Source organism: Mercenaria mercenaria, unplaced genomic scaffold (genome assembly GCF_021730395.1).
Source record: "Mercenaria mercenaria strain notata unplaced genomic scaffold, MADL_Memer_1 contig_3363, whole genome shotgun sequence".
NCBI classification, from domain to species: Eukaryota; Metazoa; Mollusca; class Bivalvia; order Venerida; family Veneridae; genus Mercenaria; species Mercenaria mercenaria.
This window is the reverse complement of record NW_026461492.1, coordinates 44,890-63,472: the sequence shown is the minus strand read 5'-3', so window position 1 is coordinate 63,472 and position 18,583 is coordinate 44,890. Positions and strand designations below refer to the sequence as shown.

General features: G+C 33.8%; 1 long non-coding RNA gene across 1 annotated transcript in view; it reads right to left on the bottom strand.

Moving 5' to 3' along the window:
* Positions 1 to 2,395: 2,395 nt before the first annotated feature.
* The window catches only part of LOC128552994 (uncharacterized), a 36,604-nt gene continuing 20,416 nt past the window's right edge, over positions 2,396 to 18,583 (bottom strand). Inside the window, exons 2-4 of the long non-coding RNA XR_008369219.1 lie at positions 14,294 to 14,436; positions 11,910 to 11,937; positions 2,396 to 2,595 (exon numbers count right to left, since the gene is read on the bottom strand). This is a non-coding gene — a long non-coding RNA (uncharacterized LOC128552994). The remainder of the gene's footprint in view (positions 2,596 to 11,909; positions 11,938 to 14,293; positions 14,437 to 18,583) is intronic.

Genomic DNA, 18,583 nt, shown 5'->3' with positions numbered 1-18,583 from the left:
AGGCTCTAAACTTTTTGAAAAAACTTTTGCAAATCAGTTTTCTTAAAATCGTTCTGAAATCAACGACAGCTTTAGTAAAACCCGTAAAAAAAATCCCAACCGTTTGTGTTTTTTCATTTGCTATCGTCACCTGAAATGATGGGAGAAAATATCGAAGCATTTTTCATTTTAAATTTTGACACTATTCCAAAAGAAAGCTTCGTCTAGTAACTTGTGATTATTACTTGATGTATACAGCTGTAGTTGGGCATTTTTGGCCGTATAAGGTAGTTTTAGTAACTTTATTTTTCAATGTAAGGAAAAATTTGTTTACGACAACTTTGAATTTTTACATCATTTTTTTCTTAAATCACTTTTCTCACAAGATGTTGTTTTTACCCGGATGATCATATGTTAGTGAATGTTAAATGCTCATGAAACGACTGCTTCTAGTTGAGTGCAAACAATTCTACCCATTCGTATCATAAGTCGGAAAAAATCAACTTACCAACAACTGAAAGGCTGACATTTTTTTTAAACAGAGGCAACGTACCCGTAATGTTATTTGTGGTGTCAAACGTATCCTTTCACTAATTTTCCCTTTTTTTTTTCTACCTAATTTAAAAAAAAAATGTAATTTTTTATCTTTTTCAAATACCCTCCTGGAACAAAACCCTTGTATTTACAATGTCTTATCTAAAATTGGAGTTCGTTTAAACCTGCTTCAATTTCTGCGAGGGTTTCCCCTGTTAGTTGTTTGGGTTGTTTCTTCCCTATTGATGTTGTTTATTACAGTGCATTATTTCGGTAACTTTACATGTCAATTTTAAAGTTCCTGTAGTTCCAATTTTACTCGTGACGCTGCAAAATAAAAAGTAAATGCAACTGGAAAAAAAAAGGCGTTTTACGTACGTTTTAACAACGTAGATAAAAAAAAGGCTTTGTGCTGATAACGGGTTAAATCTTATTTGATATTAAAACCAAATACAACGTTGCTTTCTGTAATTATTACTGGTCAAATTTACACATTTTTTCATGTTTAAACATTAAAAATGAAAAAACCCTTAAAAAGTTTTTATGAAACGATTAATTATTTTGATAATTTTTATTACCTTTTATTACAGTTTCTCGTAATTTGAAAAGCTCAATGAAAGCATGTATCTAAAAAGTGAAAAAAAAAAATGTTTCCCTGCAAGATATTGGAAGACTGTTGCTTTTTTTGCCCCCCTTCCCCCCCTTTGAAAAGGGAATATAAAGCTTTGCCTGTCGGACGCGTCGGTAGGTCGGTCCTTTATTTTTTCTGGAGTCAAAGGTTTAAGGCAAGTCAGGGACCCGTATTTTGAAAAGGTTTTTGTCAAAAACATGAGAACGTTGACCCCGAGCCTTTAAATTTAAAAGGATAAAAGTTAAGGTGGGCGTGGCCCGAACACTTTGAAAAAGCTTTTTGCCATTTGACCGATCGCTTGATTTGGGTTTGAAGTAGATAAACCCCTTTTTTTTGTCGGTGGGTTTAAATTTACAGGGACCTGAACCCTTTAAAACGTTTGCGCATTTTTGAGAATGACATGACCAAAAGTCTTCATAAAAGATCTAAATGCTTTTTGAGTTACAAAATATTGACCTTTTCTGCTTTTTTGAGTCCATAGGTTTTTGGTCAAACTTCAAGGGCCCGTGCTCTGCTCAAAATTTTTGGGCCCCTTGTCCGGCCTTTAAAAATTATCGACGTGGGTTTGGGTTTTTAAAATGATGACCCCTTGGTTTTTAATCAGTAAGTCAAAAAGTCAAAATCAGAGGGTTGAACTTTGAAAAACCCTTTTTGTCAATAACTGAACCCCAAATTGACCCAGAACCTTCAAATCGATTGCATATCTGGGTTTGAGGTGTTTACCCTTATTTTTTGCGGTGGTCGTAAAATGAAAGTTCAAAATTTACGGGATCGAACCTTGAAAAAAGGTTTTGCACTATAAATTGAGAATCTGATCAAGAACTTCAAAAAAGATGAGCCGTGCCATGAGAAAACCAAAAAGTGGCTTTTCGACCCCCCTGGATCCCGGGCCCGCATGCGCATCCCCCGCGTTGGTCAGGTCCATGCTGTTTGCTAATGGTTTCTCTATTCCAATAGGCGTTGAAAGCGAACAGCATGGATCCTGACCAGACTGCGCGGATGCATAGCCACTATGTTTGGGTTTTTTCATGACGGGCTCAGATGTCGATATGGTTATAAAGTGGTGACCTTGGTTTTGGAACAAATAGGTTTAAGGTAAAGGTCGCAGGGACATGGACTTTAAAAAAGAGAACCACTTGGCCCAGAGCATTTAATCTTTATTATTGGGTTAATGAATGAAATGAATTCACTTGATTTTGGATAAATAACTCAAAGGTCAATGTCACAGGGTCCTGAACTTTGAATCAGTTTCTGCCCAATATCTTTAACGTTCAATCATTTTACAGTAGGTTATTTTAAGTTTTGCTTAAAAATATGTATAAGCATTAGCTGAAATCTACAAGATCGCAATATTTAAAACAAAAATGATAATTACCATACTTCGTTCCAGTTATCACCCATATCACAAGCATTAAAGCTAAAACCATTCTTCTCTGTTTTGCTTTCGGCTCCTGAAAGTATGGGTAATTGTATCAACCCTAATGACTACAAGAGTGCCAGAATGTCACAATATACGCCCGTCACAGCAAATTTCTTTACTCTAGCACCTGTATTTGCAAATGGAATTTTAATTTTGTGGTTGTTTAGTAATCATTGTAAGTCATTTGTTTTTCTAAGTCCACAAAAAAACTCCTTACCAGGTAGAGATACCTTAAAATACACCTAAAATTTGAAAGTAACATCCATGTTGTACCACAGAAAAGTGGTCTTGTTTTTTCCCTACGGTCAATTATAAAAAAGTTACAATATAAGTTATTTATAGTAACAACTAAGGGAAGATTATCTTAAAAAAAAAAAAAAAAAAAAAAAAATCCAAAAAAAAAAAACTGTAAGTCCACACAAAAATCTTTACCGGGTAGAGATTGGTCAAAATACACCTCATAATTGGCTGTAGCATGCATGTTGTACTACAGAAAAGTGGTCTCGATTTTTCCCTACGACTAGTAATTTAAAGTTACAATATAAGCTATTTATAGTAACAACAATGGGAAGTAATTCTAAAGAAGGGAACTGCGCATGACACTTTGTCTCATGATGGTGTATAATTGTGCCAAGTTACATCAAAATCCCTCCATGCATGAAGAAGAAATGCTTCGGACAAAGTCATTCTTGTATCTGACCTTTGGCCTCTAAGTGTGACCTTGACCTTTGACCCAGGGACCTGCTTCTTGCGCATGACACTCCGCCTCGTAGTGGTGAACATTTGTGCAAAGTTATATCAAAATCCCTCTATGCATGAAGAAGAAATGCTCCGGACAAGGTTTTTATTCTTGTGTCCTTTGACCTCTAAGTGTGACCTTGACCTTAGACCTAGGGACCTGGTTCTTGCGCACGACACTCCGCCTCGTGGTGGTGAACATTTGTGCCAAGTTATATCAAAATCCCTCCATGCATGAAGAAGATATGCTCCGGACAAAGTTTTCTTTCTTGTATCCTTTGACCTCTAAGTGTGACCTTGACCTTAGACCTAGGGACCTGGTTCTTGCGCAAGACACTCCGTCTCATGATGATGAACAATTGTGCCAACTTTCATTAACATCCCTCCATGCATGAAGAAGATATGCTCCGGACAAAGTCATTCTTTAATTTGACCTTTGGCCTCTAAGTGTGACCTTGACCTTTGACCCAGGGACCTGGTTCTTGCGCATGACACTCCGTCTCGTAGTGGTGAACATTTGTGCAAAGTTATATCAAAATCCCTCCATGCATGAAGAAGATATGCTCCGGACAAAGTTTTCTTTCTTGTATCCTTTGACCTCTAAGTGTGACCTTGACCTTAGATCTAGGGACCTGGTTCTTGCGCATGACACTCCGTCTCATGATGATGAACAATTGTGCCAATTTTCATAAAAATCCCTCCATGCATGAAGAAGATATGCTCCGGACAAAGTCATTCTTGAATTTGACCTTTGACCTCTAAGTGTGACCTTGACCTTAGACCTAGGGACCTGGTGTTTGCGCATGACACTCCGTCTCATGATGGTGAACAACTGTGCCAAGTTTCATCAAAATCCCTTCATGCATGTAGAAGATATGCTCCGGACAAAGTCTGTGGACGCCGCCCGCCCGCCCGCCCGCCAGGGGCGTTCCCATAATACGTCCCGTTTTTCAAACGGGCGTATAAAAATGGCATAACAATAATTGACAAAAATGTTCCCCATAACGAAGAAATCAGTAGTTTACAGAACCAGGTCCGTGTACAATATATCTGACTGCGATGGCGTAGTGGATTTGGTGCTTGTTTGGTAGTGATGGGCCGAAAATCGGCGACAATCGAATAATCGTCGGCGTTGCATTCATGAACGCGATCGCCGATTTCACTTTTCCCTGACTTGGCACACTAAACGGATAATTGAGCTGTTTCTGGCCTTTTTCTTTCTGGCATTTACGGTTCTTTGGGGCAATTACGCCAAGGAAAACTACTCTACGTAAAAAAGCGAACAGCATGGATCCTGATCAGACGCGCACCCACTATGTTGGTTTTCTCATGGCACGGCTCATATGGATTTTACAATATCAAGCCGGGAAAACCATCAATCTCTTGACATTAGTATGGCAGTATGCATAGCATGACCTACGACTTACGCAAGCAAATTAACAAAAGTATTTTCAATTTTTGATTTTGTATAATTTTAATTTAATAACATAATATCACTGGATAAGTCCCTGGTGAAATTAAGATGAGTACCTGATTTGAAGTTTACTATCTTTACAAATATTTTACTTTTATGCTGTTAACTTACTCACATTTATGAAAGGGTACAAAAGAAATAGGGTATTTGATATCTGTGAGGTTCATTTCTCACGGGAGGATGCGTACACCGGATATTGCCATTAAGTGATAAGGTATTTTCCGAAAACGTGATTAATTTTCGTCAACAAGGTACGTAAAACTTGGATATACTATTGTACTATACTACTATAGAAGAAAAGAGCACTACTTTTCATAACAAGATACAGTGTATATGCTCTCACAAGCGTAAAATGAGTCAATATTAAGAAGAAACTCTAAAATTTGTGATGAAATGACACTTTATCATTTGATAAATGCATGCAGCGACCTCATTTCTCCCGATATTATCACTTATTTGCTTTGTTGGGAAAATTCTGAATCGTCCGATTTATTAAGTTACATTCAAAAAGAAAAGGTGCAAAATTTCAGCTTTGTAAATATTCAAATGACGTAGAAATCGGTCATGAAAGAGCGTCGATGGTGTACTGTGTATTGAGTTTTCAAAATAATATCTGTACTGTGTATTGTAATTTTGTGTACTGAGTATTGATATTGAAAATCACGCATATTTTCGGTAGTGATGGCCCTAAATAGACACGGCATAAAATGGCATTAGCCAAAATGATTGAATGTCTTTTTCTGTTTGCAGATGGCATTAGACTTCACATCGAAAATAACAATCGCCAGTTTGAACACTGAAATTACAACTTATAATTACAGCGGCATGTCAATAGTCACTTCGAGAAACTGTCTAGACCTGGCATTGCCAAGTACAGGCCCAGCCACAAGCAAAACCATGAAGTCCTATAATAATGTAACACAGAATACGATGGCGACAAATGTTGGAAAAGTTTCCTCTTATAGAAGAGCAAACATGAATATGTAACCCTATTGCCTTTACACTTCAGAGACATAAGCCTTGGTCAATCGATGACCCCTATCGATTTTGGTGTCAATAGATCAAAGACCAAGGTTGTAGGTACTTTGAACTCTCCTCAATACCCATAGACTTTTGATAAACTTGGGATTTTACAAAGAAATATTTTACTTTTTAGGTATATCTTTATGATTTTATGGTTTTACGCTGTTTTGAAGACAGTGTCTTTTGAGCGTCTTATTACGCAACTTTAGTGTAAGTTTCAAGATAATCGGGCTGGTATTGATAAAGTTTAAGTTATAGGCAGAAACATATTGCATAATTTTCCAGACCAGGAACATTGTTGTTCCTGAAAACTCAATACCAGGAACATTGTTGTGAAAAGGGAACCATGCTCTTACATACATAAATTGTATTTTATATTTTGCTATCATTTATCTTCAATATGTTGTAAATATTTGTCTTAACATTTATATTAAGTTTGGGGACATGGCATTTTGTAGCTTTAGAGAATTTTTGAAAAATGTCCGTTTGTTTACATTTTGCTAGTCAATTTCATACTAGTATGTTGCTAGAGCTGGCCAATGAAAATGTGTTTTTTTTTTTTAATATTTAGAGAAATTTTCAAGACTGAAATTTTACTGTCGTGTCAATGATGTTATATTTTATAATATTTAGTTTTGTAGATTAGGTGTAAAATGCACTGAGCAATATGTTAAACAAATGAGGCAACAGTGTCATGAATTATTCTTGAAATATATTTTGCATACTTCAGTTACAAGATATGGGCCATTTCTATGCAAACAATTCATTTTTACTTTTATGTGATCAACTTTCAATTTGGTCAAAACAGTATTATCCTGGTCAAGGTCAACTTCGAATAATAAGGAGAACAACTATCTAAACGATTAAAAACTGACTTGAAGTTCATTCCGATTTTATGCATTCATACTGTTGAATGTAAAATGTTTATGATCTTTGTTATTTTATCAATTTGTGTTGACGTTCAAAGTTTGTTTAATAAATAGTTCAATGAATGAGGAGTATCTGTTCCTCTTTAAAGTTTCTCAAGTATTGACATAAAACATACACTGTGAGGTGAACTTACAGATATGCAACTAGAGTAACCGATTATCCGATTATATCCGATTAATCGAATCGGTTGGCTTGTCCGATTATGCCGATTAATCGGTTGGCAAATCTAACCGATTTGCCCATCACTACTGTTTGGCCAGCTAGTTCAAACGAATATTGAAATAAGGGAACAAAAATATAATGAATGAATGAATAGCATTTAAAACAGCTTCTGTACAAGTAACAAGTTTCATAAATCTGTATATATCATTGTGAAAAAATCCTGCAATATAGTCAGTACTTGTATGCGCGTCCGTCCGCAAAAGACTTTCTGCTACGTAAGTTTCCAATAAATCGTGTCTTGTTTTCTCTCTTGAAAACGAATTACGTTTGTCTTGAGCAAATGTCCAGTTTAGGGTTTCACAATAGGAGATTCTTAGTATAAATACAAAAACATCATTAAATTTGTAAAATAAAGTTTTATCTTGCTGAATCTTGCTGTTGCAAGATCAACGCTTTAAAATGGACAGATGTTTTTGGCATTTATATTGAACTGGTTATTTATGATTTTTATCGAACTAAGGATTTCTGCGTTGTGTAAAATAAATAATTGAATTGAGTTTCTTAGCTCCGTATAGAGAAGACGGCTGGGTCTTAAATCTTACCGCAGGGAAAAGTTTGTTTGTTTTGGGTTTAACGCCGTTTATCAACAGTATTTCAGTCATATAACGGCGGGCAGTTAACCTAACCAGTGTTCCTGGATTCTGTACCAGTACAAACTTGTTCTCCGCAAGTAACTGCCGACGTCCCCACATGAATTATCAGAGGTGGAGGACGAATGATTTCGGGCATAATGTCTTTTATCAAATCGTCACGGAGAACATACGCCCCGCCCGGGGATCGAACTCGCGACCCCAGATCTGTAGACCAACGCTCTACCTACTGGTTAAGCGGGCGGGTAAGTCGGATGAAATAGAAACGGTCAAGAATGACTCATGATCCATCTAAATTCTGTTCAAATTACGGTTATGAGACACTTATATTACCACCATTATTTGTGTCTGGTCACATGCTTTAACAACATACATATGTTTGGTCAGTTATTTGCAGATAATACGGTACTGGTCGTGCAAGGTGTGCATTTTAGGCCATTTTTTGTCAAAATTCACTGATAGCATCGCAAAGTTGAGGAATTTTCAAATTATCTGTACCTTTTTTTCTCTCTCTCTAAATGATGTGATAGTTTGTTCGTACTTGGTATTTCGAAACGTTCAGATCGATTTTTTTTTTGCAACGTATAAATTTATTTAACCCTGACTTTTCTCAAACACAAATTCCCAAGCAAACTATCCTACCAATTTTATTTACCTGGGCTTTACACATTTGTAAAACAAAGATTTTAAGTACTCACTGAACTGCTGTATAATTATGGCAATGTGGAACGCCTACAACTACCATCATTCTCGCATACCAGAGGTCTACCGTGGTTCCCCGGATGAACCTCTGGCACATTTCGCCGATATTTATGGTTTGGTTACATTACAGGTAAAACGTTTCAGCCAATCAGCGTCGTTTCGCGACAAATCGTAGCGAACCAATCAAACTCGTCCGTGAAAAGCGTAACCGCGTCCTTTCCATATTATCGAGGGAATACGATGTCCATTTTACGACGAATATTATTATTTCTGATGTAAATCTCTTAACGTCGAATTACAGGAATAAATCTTTATTTATCCAATCATGGAATACAGCCTTTATCCATCGTAAGCAAGTATCTTGTTTACATATTTTTTGAAGTTTAAATTCGGAGTTCCAAATAAGGCGAACAATGATTGGCTGAAACCACTCCCGATAGTAATTACGAGTGCGCATGCTCACCAAGTAAACGATGGAAATAAATCAGAGGTTCGTCTCGGGATTTTGAAGAACCTCTGATGGATGAGAATGAACTACCATATATGGACGGCTATGATACAAAATGGTGTGTGGGCCAATTTCTGTAAGTCCTCTAGTTTTTCGATTTCGTAACCCAGAAATTAGTCAAAGGTTCATCCACTTCAGCCATAAATACATTCATTCCGGGATTGTTTAAGACCGGATGTCGCTTTCTACCGTATGTCAAACAAAAATTATACTCATTTTAGTAAACCTTGTGTATGAAAAATACGGAATTCTCTCTCTTTAAAAGTATTATTGGCTACACACATATTTTTTGTAGATTGTTTCAATACTGACTTTCAGATATTAGCGTTTTGCTTATGTAACTGTTCTAAATCAATTAAAGGCTCACTGTAACCATTTATTCCAAATTTTGAGATTGTATTCATTACTGAAATTATCGGTTTATATGTATTTTGTGTTCAAAGTTGCTGATGTAATTCATGATGTAAATAAACACTGCACATTTTGAACATCATACATATACAGTACAACATGAGTAGAGAAACAAATGTCACTTTTAGTAAAACATATTTTTTTCAAATCTTTGACCATAGTGATTTTTAAATATCACTTATACTGTGCGACGGAATTACTGAACTACACAATCATATTACATTTCGTTAACGAAAATGAGATGAGATTAGAATCCTTGTTTATATTGTGGTTGTGGTATCATTGTTGTTAATTCTGAATTCTTACTAGATTTTAATATTCTACTTTTAAAACTATTAACAAATACAAACAAACTAGTTCATTCAAAAGATGGTGTATTTCAACTGTTACATATAGATTACCTCGGTATTGAACTGTGTTTAAAACATAATGTTACTAGACAGTAACTACCTTTATCAAAATTCGGTAACGTATGTTTCAGAAGTATACAAGAGGATGCTTTCTAACATAAATGTACACCATATGACAGAATTATACTCTAAAATTTGATGTGAGAGATTGCTAGAAGTCATTTTTGGTATCAGTATCATAATAAGTTCATCATACATGCATAGATGCATATGTACACACTTACAGAGTCTGCACCATTTGTTTGGAACACGCCAGTGGTGCATTGATATCTATATGACATATTTGTAAAAACTCTTTTTAGTTAAGTGTTTTATTCCGTAGATGTATCATTAAGCTACATCCTAAAATGGATTGAAACCTACGTTACTTTATATGTTAATTACAAAAATACCAATTAGTATTACTCATACGACCAAACAACAAACAGATACGATGCACGACCTCTTGATTCCAGGACTTGCTCAATTTATAGCTGTTCATAATGTGAAGTAAATGCATGACTATAAATGTATTCATATTAGTTTGGCACTATTTCAGAGGCATACGCATTGAAAGGTTTTTGTTAAAGGATATTGAAGGAATTTGGCATTTTGATATATCTGAAAAAATCTATTTCAAACAAAACAGACAAAACATTCAAGCACCATCAAAAGGTATATCAATATATATATATATATATATATATATACTTTTGACACTGTTTGAACATATATTTTTTCTCATACTCTATTATTTTATCTTTATGTTCTTGTATCCTTTCGGGATCCAGTGTGTTTGAAAGGCATTTCGTTGATGTTTTTTCTTTAATATCTCACTTATATACCTAATATTTGAAACATCACGTTTCGTCAGATCCGAAATCCTTTCTGTTAGTAAACTTTTGACACTGTTTGAACATATATTTTTTCTCATACTCTATATATATATATATATATATATATATATATATATATATATATATATATATATATATATATATATATATATATATATATATATGTTTCATAGATTGCTTTGATATAGGTTTAGAATTGTATATGCTTATTTCCTTTTGTGTAATCAGGTAAGGCTTTGTCCTTTAAATACTTAGATGAATTGTAACAGAAAAAAAAATACAATTTGCGTTTACACATATACTTTATAAATTCTTTCAAATGTTAAAAAACATAACTGTTTGACTGTACAATGATCCTTTTCACTTGGCTTTTTTAAAAGAAAGTGACAATTTCATTATATGTTCAATTCTCCACTTCTCGTTATTTTACTAGAATACACTGTATATAATGTAACATCTATCAGGCAGCCATTCTGATACAAATTAATATTACATTGTAGCTACAATCAAAATCTTTTGAATGAAAATTCAGTGTAACATGTTCAGTTTAAAAAAAAATAAAAGCAGCATTTAAATTATATTATTGTAACGTCTTTTACGGTATGCATTTTGAAAATGGCGCCATCGTGATAATAAGAGAAATAGCTCATATTGGTAACACTACAATACAATATAATACAATACAATACAACACAATAAGTTTTATTTTGAGTCGGCAAGAAGGCAACATTACAAAACATAAGCTCTGAAGAGCTTTTGAACCGACTATACAACAAATTAAAACAAGTTTAACAAAATTAAAAGAGCTACAAAAGAGAAATTAATTAAGCACACTAATTTAAATAGAACTGGATGACCATGTGTAATAATACAAGTGTTAAAATCTGTGTTGAAGCTGCTGATCTAGACACTGCTATCTAAAAACTGCCATAAGAAAGGAAAATAAGATCTGCAATACAAAAAAACAACACAAAAGTGTATACTTAAGAAATGGTGATAAAAACTGTATCCGCCCAATCAGATTTGGAAAGAACTGATCAGCAACTTCCTCACAGTAGCAAATGACTAACAACATGAAAGAGAGCATGTCACATAATCAGACAGTGTACAATACAATAATAAGCACAGAAGCCTACAAGCAAGCAGATAGCACATACTAAGCAATCAGCCAATCAAGGTAAGCAGAGGCGATAGCATATTATTAAACTACAAAAAAAACATGGCAAAGTCAAGACATAATAATAGGCAAAAAAAAAGTAAAAGCAAAATAAACATCAAAACAGGCTAATCAAAGCAACTCAGGAAGCAAATTAGGAAAAAGCTGGTCTGCGGGACCCACCAGCAGAAAGCCCCAGACATTATTTACATGCAACACATTTACAACTGTTGCCGTCCCAGAAACCAAGTTGGTTTTTGAACCGATTAAAATCTGTTAGCTGCCTGAAGCTTTCTGGTAGGGAGTTCCACAGAACTGGTGCTGCATAACGGAACGAATTCTTACCATATGTTGTTGTCTTAACTTGAGGGACCTGTAGAATATTGGAATACCTGAAGTTATACTTTGAATCTTTTTTCACTACTAAATCTGACAGAACTGTAGGGGCCATATTATTTAAAATTTTAAAAGTTTCAATAGCTATTGTTCTAGTCCTTCATAAGTGTAATGATGGTAACTTGGCCTTAAGTAGTAGGTTTTTATACAAACTATCATAATCATCGTAAACAAATCTGAGAGCACGTTCTTGGATCTTTTCAATTTTTTTAGTATTACTGACTGAACAGAAATGCCAAGACAACGGACAAAAATTAAAGTTTGAGAGCACAAAGGTATGGAAAATTGTTAATCTGTTAAGCCTATTTAAATTTTTTCCAATACGTTTTAAGATATTTATTTGTTGAGCAGCCTTTTTACAAATATTATTTATATGAGAGTCAAAGTTTAAACTAAAGTCAATGTCAACACCCAGTAATTTCACAATATCTTCGCATTCAATAGTGGATCTGCCGATTTTAAAAACAGGAGCTTTATCATGTGTTTTTTTTTTACCTACAGCAATTGCCTGGAATTCATCCGGGTTAGCCTGCATACAGTTAAATCTAAACCAGTCAATTAAAGTATCACTTTCTGTTTGTAAAGTTGTGAGGAGCTCATCATAGTTTGGTGTGTGAAATGAGAGAGTGTTGTCATCAGCATAATTATAAAGGGTACTATTGTTTATAAAGTAGAAAATATCATTTATAAAAACATTAAAAAGCAAAGGCCCAAGAATGGAACCTTGAGGCACTCCCTTATCTATTTCAGCCCAAGTACTTACAATGTTACCAATTTTAATCTGTTGTTTCCTATATGAAAGATAACTAGACATTAAGTTTATAGACTTATCAGTTAGACTATGTATTTTTAGTTTACTAAGGAGAATGTTATGGGGCAGACAGTCGAATGCTTTTGACAGGTCTATCAGAATGGCAGCAACATATTCATTTGAGTCAAGAGCCGTTTTCCAGTCCTCAAGAAGTTTCAATAGAGTCGTTTGACAACCATAGCCTTTTCTGAAAGCACATAGAAATTTGTCAAAAATAGAGTCAAAATAATTGCTAAGTTGTACTGACAGAACTTTTTCAAAAATTTTTGAGGGCACAGGCAAAATGCTAACTGGTCTATAGTAAGACTTTAGTAATGGATCATTCTTTTTGAAAACTGGCGTCACCTGAGCTTGCTTCAATCTGTCTGGAAAAATGCCCAGTTTATTGTATTATTCAAAAGATGTGTAAAGTGAGGTACAAGAGCTGGTTTGCCTAATTTTAATATCTTAACAGAGATTTTATCTACACAGTTGCCTTTTTAATATTAAATTTATCAATTATTTTTGGATACAGTATTTTGATCAGTAGGCGAGAAGTCAAAATTTTCTTGTTTGAATTCTTTTTTAGCAATTCCATTCAAGCCAGGGTGGTTACTTTTATCAAAGGTGTAGTCCTTGCCTATATCTTTAGCCACATTCACAAAAAAGTCATTGAAAATTTCTGCTACTTCATCATTTTTTGAAATAATGTTATTGTTTTCATTTAGAATTATCTTATTTTCATTACTGCATGCTTTTTTAGACATATATGGTTTTATAGTTTGCCAAAAATCAGTTGATTTGCATCCACCTAAACACCTTTCCATAAAGTAGTTATTTAAAGACTTCTTTTTAAGTTTATTTACAAGATTTCTTTTTTGTCTATAATCTTCCCAATTTTTCGAGCTTTTATATTTTAGATATTTATGATATGACATTTTCTTATTATAGATTGCTTTCCTTAATACCTTATTCATATATGGCAATTGGTCCTTTTTTCTGTATGTATATTTAACTGGAATATGCTCATCTATGATCCTACCAACTTCTGATTCAAAAGAGTTATAGATATCATTAATATCACTGCTATTGTGAGACAAGCTTTCATGTACATTCAAGTTTCCTAAATCAGAGTTAAAATCTATAGGGTTAAAATTCTTAAAACTTCTAAAAGCACATTTTTGTTTTTCAATGGTTGGTGTCATGTTATTTATTACTGTACTAATCATATTATGACAGTCACTTATACCTGTTGTAAAATTCAAAGTTTTAGAATTTGTTAAAAATACATCCAGAAGAGATGGCTTACAATTTTTCATAAAGCAGGTGGCTTCCTTAATAATATTTGTCAGACTAAAAAGTTCACAAAAATCTAGGAGAGGTTTTCCTTTTCTATCAGAGAGCAAGTCAAAATTTAGATCACCAATTACTGCATAGTTGTCAAATAAAGCTAAACATTTATCTAAAGATTTACTGAGATTTTCAATAAAATAGTCAGCATTTAAACTAGGTGGCCTGTAGGCACACATAAAACACCATTTACTTTTGTTAAGGGTTCCTCATAAACTAGGTTTTCAATGTTTTTACACTCAAGATCTTTTCTTCTCCTTGATGGTATGTCTGATCTCACAAAGGAGGCTAGTCCTCCACCATGAATATTCCTGTCCCTTCTATCAAATTTATAGCCTGAAATATTAAAAGCAGAATCAAGGTATGATGCATCTATTTTAGTTTCGGAGAGGAACAGAATGTCTATAATTTTACCAGCTAGTAATTCATGAATTTCCATAAATTTGGATTTCAAGCTGTTTAAGTTCAAATGTGCAACTAAAATAGAATTATCCTGATTTGATTTAATGACAGAGCCTTCTGTATAGTTTATGCATCCATCGCAGAACCAGGGTTTGTCTGAGTTACCAAGTCTGATGTACTCAGTTGGTGAGATGCCCGCACATTTTATGTGTGACCATATATCACATTTGTCGCAGCACAGAGCCCTATGGTTTTTTGCAACTGAACGCTCACAAGTTCCACATGGAAACTTTATTGGGCCAGGATCTGATGCAATGTCTCCTGACAGAACGATGGCAAGCAGTTTATAATAATAAAATTCAATCAAAATTATTTTGACAAAATCATATGACTTCTATAATAGAATTCTTACTTAGATCTTATCCATATGTATGTTTGCATATTTCTGGCGGCCAGTTTTAAAATGACAGTACCTTATCTTTATTAGAATTATCTGAATAACCAAACTTCAATACCTTGAAAACTTATTTGATTTGTTTTAATTTTTTTAATACTGAATATTTGAACAAAAGTAGCTCATCAATATTTGTAACCGATTTCAGGTGGGCATTTTGTGAGCGGTAAAATCCTCTGTAACATGTTTAAATCAATAATATGGGTGATTTCTGTAATAGCTTTGACTTTTGAAGAGCTATACCTCTTTCATATGTACATGTTTGATCGAATTTTTGGCAATTATTTGGAAATTTGGAAAGTCTTAATGTTTATAATCTGTGTAACTAAATAACCTATTTTACTGGTAGTTTAACAAACTTAAAGGTTGGATGATTTGATTACTACGTACATAATGACTACTAAAATACCTAAGCTAGCATAGAAGAGAATTAAAGTCATCAAAATATGAACATTTTGGTGGCATTAACTCATATGTATAATAATTTCGGATTAATTTGAAATAGCTGTCATCTTGAATAAAGACTTATATTGTTGGATCTGCTTCCCTTTTGTTGTTCCCCATTGGGAACTTCCTTGAAAATGTTGCGGTCGTATCAACTTTTGCAATACTTCCATCATTTCTACTCCATTAGCAAAGAATATGTCTGTCAGTATGCATATCGCCCAGAAATGAAACACGAACTAGAGGTTTGGAACACTGGCATTAAGGTGCAAAGGTATCTAATTTTTTGGTTAATTATTCATTCAATTTGTTTTCTTTATTGTACACATGAGGGTCTATTCCTTTATGAAGGATTAGAAGTTCTTAAGATTTCCCGCATAAGTATATGTACTAATGTGGTGGGTGGGGTATATCAACCCCTACGTTTTACATTTTATTCGGTATATAGTACATAGCGTAGCATTATTCGACAACCAAAGTAAATTATTGATTATTTTAGGTATTAAAAGATAAGATTTATTATAAGAAATGTCACATAAATTTCTTTTTCATCATCCAAATCAGAGTTTTCCCTATGCAATGCCTAATTGTACTCATTAGACACCAACGTTTTTAAAATCGTCATTAAATTTTATTGACATGTTGCTCAGACCGACATCCACCCTTAAAAGTTTCCTGAATGATAGTATAACATCATGGTATAGCTCAACCTTTGCCTAATTTCTGGGTTACGACTTTCATTTTTTTTTACCTTGGCCCACGGACCAAAACAGAAAGAACATTAAATCTCTCGGGTAGACGATTTATACTCGGTGGGGCTACGCCCCCTCGTACAAATCGTTTACCCTCGAGTTTCAATGCTCTTTCTATTACTTATCACTAATATAACTACCCGTAACTGATACGCGTTTATAGCCTTAGCATTGAGTATTGTGTATTATGGGGGTTTTTTGGTTATTAACCTGCAGAGAACAATAGAACAGTTGTGTAAGCCTTGCTATAACATCGTAATCTAGGGGTAATTGACAGGTTTTGTTACAGGTCCGATATAAAAGATACGAGGAATGCATTAAACTATTTTTAATTTAAATAGTTTATGGTCTAGAAATTTGCTCTTGTTCAAACAAAGTTCTTTTCAGCATAGATTGTGTCATTTAAGGATTATAATGCTTATAACGTACCTGCCATATTTTTTGTTATGAACATAAAATATGCAATTTTCTTGTTAAGATAATTCTGCATGTATAATAACATAACATAACATAACATATTCTTTATTCGACATAAAATTGCAAACATAAAATTTATAGTCAATACAAACAGCACAATTTTTGTAAAACATAACACATGCCGGTAGCTTCCAAACATTTAACTGAGAAGTAGATTAACACCTATTACATGTACACTTCTATATCATAACTCCCGACAATAAAAGGGTATGAAAAAGAACTTGATCATAATTTACTCTTATCAACACAACTAAGAGCAGGGTAGGGACAAGTAACTTTTGATTGTAATATATGACAGCTTGCAGAGGTTATTTCCCTTGCATTGTTTAACTAATTTGTGGATATAACGGGTATTATTGGACCTTGCATTGAGAAAGTGACGCTACGAAGTATCAACGGCTCATTGTTCGAAATTAATCACTACATAAATAAAATAAGCTATGAATTGCCATTACATATATACATCGGTATCTAAATCACATTATTTCTTGTTTCATCCTCTATATTCAATGACGTTATGAAACGGAATGTGTAATACGAGAACATCCGTAAATAGATTTACGCTGAAGCATTAATCAGATATTTAGCTACGATATATAAAAGCTAGTTCCTTGACAGATATGTCCAAAAGTCAAGGTTTGGACGATGTTGTAAATATTTTCGGATATGATTTATTTCTATGGACCAAACTTCGGTTGGCTATTCCGAAAACCAAAACTAAAAGACCAGCTCGTTGGTCTATGTAAGATTAAATCTACTACCTGCGGAATTTACTCAACTATTGTATTAATAACGTTCTCGGATGATGACGTATATCATATACTTAGAATACCACTGTATTTATGTAAGGTATTCGTATATGCAAACACAACATAGGTGTATTTATGTATGTAATCATTTGGCTCAGAGGTCGCCACAGAACACAATCCCAGTAGATACACAAACTAGCAAACACTGAAAGCATCTATCGTTTAGTTGAAGTAAAATAAGTAAAAATATAATCTAAGTTCGTTCGTTGAAAGCAGATATAAGTAAGCTGCCAGGTTATTTAATAGCTTAAGGCTTAGAATTAGTCTTTCAGAAACAAATGGCATTTATTTTCAAAGGGAGACAACTTTTCCGAATATTTTAAGTACAAATGGCATTTATTTTCAAAGGGAGACAGCTTTTTCCGAATATTTTAAGTATCATGAATGCCATTTGTAAAGAATAAAGATAAACAATTGCTGAAAACTGTGTTCCACTTTGTTATGTGAATTTTCACTACTCGCACGCTATTGCAAATGCATCAAAACAAACATGTGTAACAGTTCTTTGAAAATGGTGAGTTTTTAAAGGTGTTGACTGTCCGGAAGTGGGGCCCCTTTAAGCAGTCCTTTTCCAGAATTCAATGTTTATATCAGTATGCTGACACTTGTTTCGTAAGGTAATATACATGTTTTACATGCTGTGCAATTGTCATGTTAAACAACTATTTCTTTCTATGATTTGGTGTTGTTTGATTTTTGTTTCTCAAAGCCTAATTCTAAACCTTAAGATTTGTACTTGACATAAGTGATTCAAACTTCTGTATTGTAGGCCATCTACAAAAATATGGTTTGAAAAATTTCCTTCGCAGTTCATAGTATTTCGGACATACTAGTAAAAAGTGATACTCTGTCTCTACCAAATTTAAAGGACCATTTCGACATTTCCTACTTTCTCTGGGGATATTTTCATGTCGACCCCTTTCTATTTCTAAATTATGAGCTGATATTCTAAATTTAGTTAAAGTGATTCTATGTTTGTTATTGTTTATTACGTTAAGATATTTTTCTAGTTCAAATGTTTGTTTGTGAATGCTATAAGATGAAAGTCTATTGGAATTATTTATGTTTGCGTATCAGCTTTGTTTATAGATATCTAGTATTCTAAGTTTAATTATTTGTAAATTAATATCAAGTCTATCTTGCTG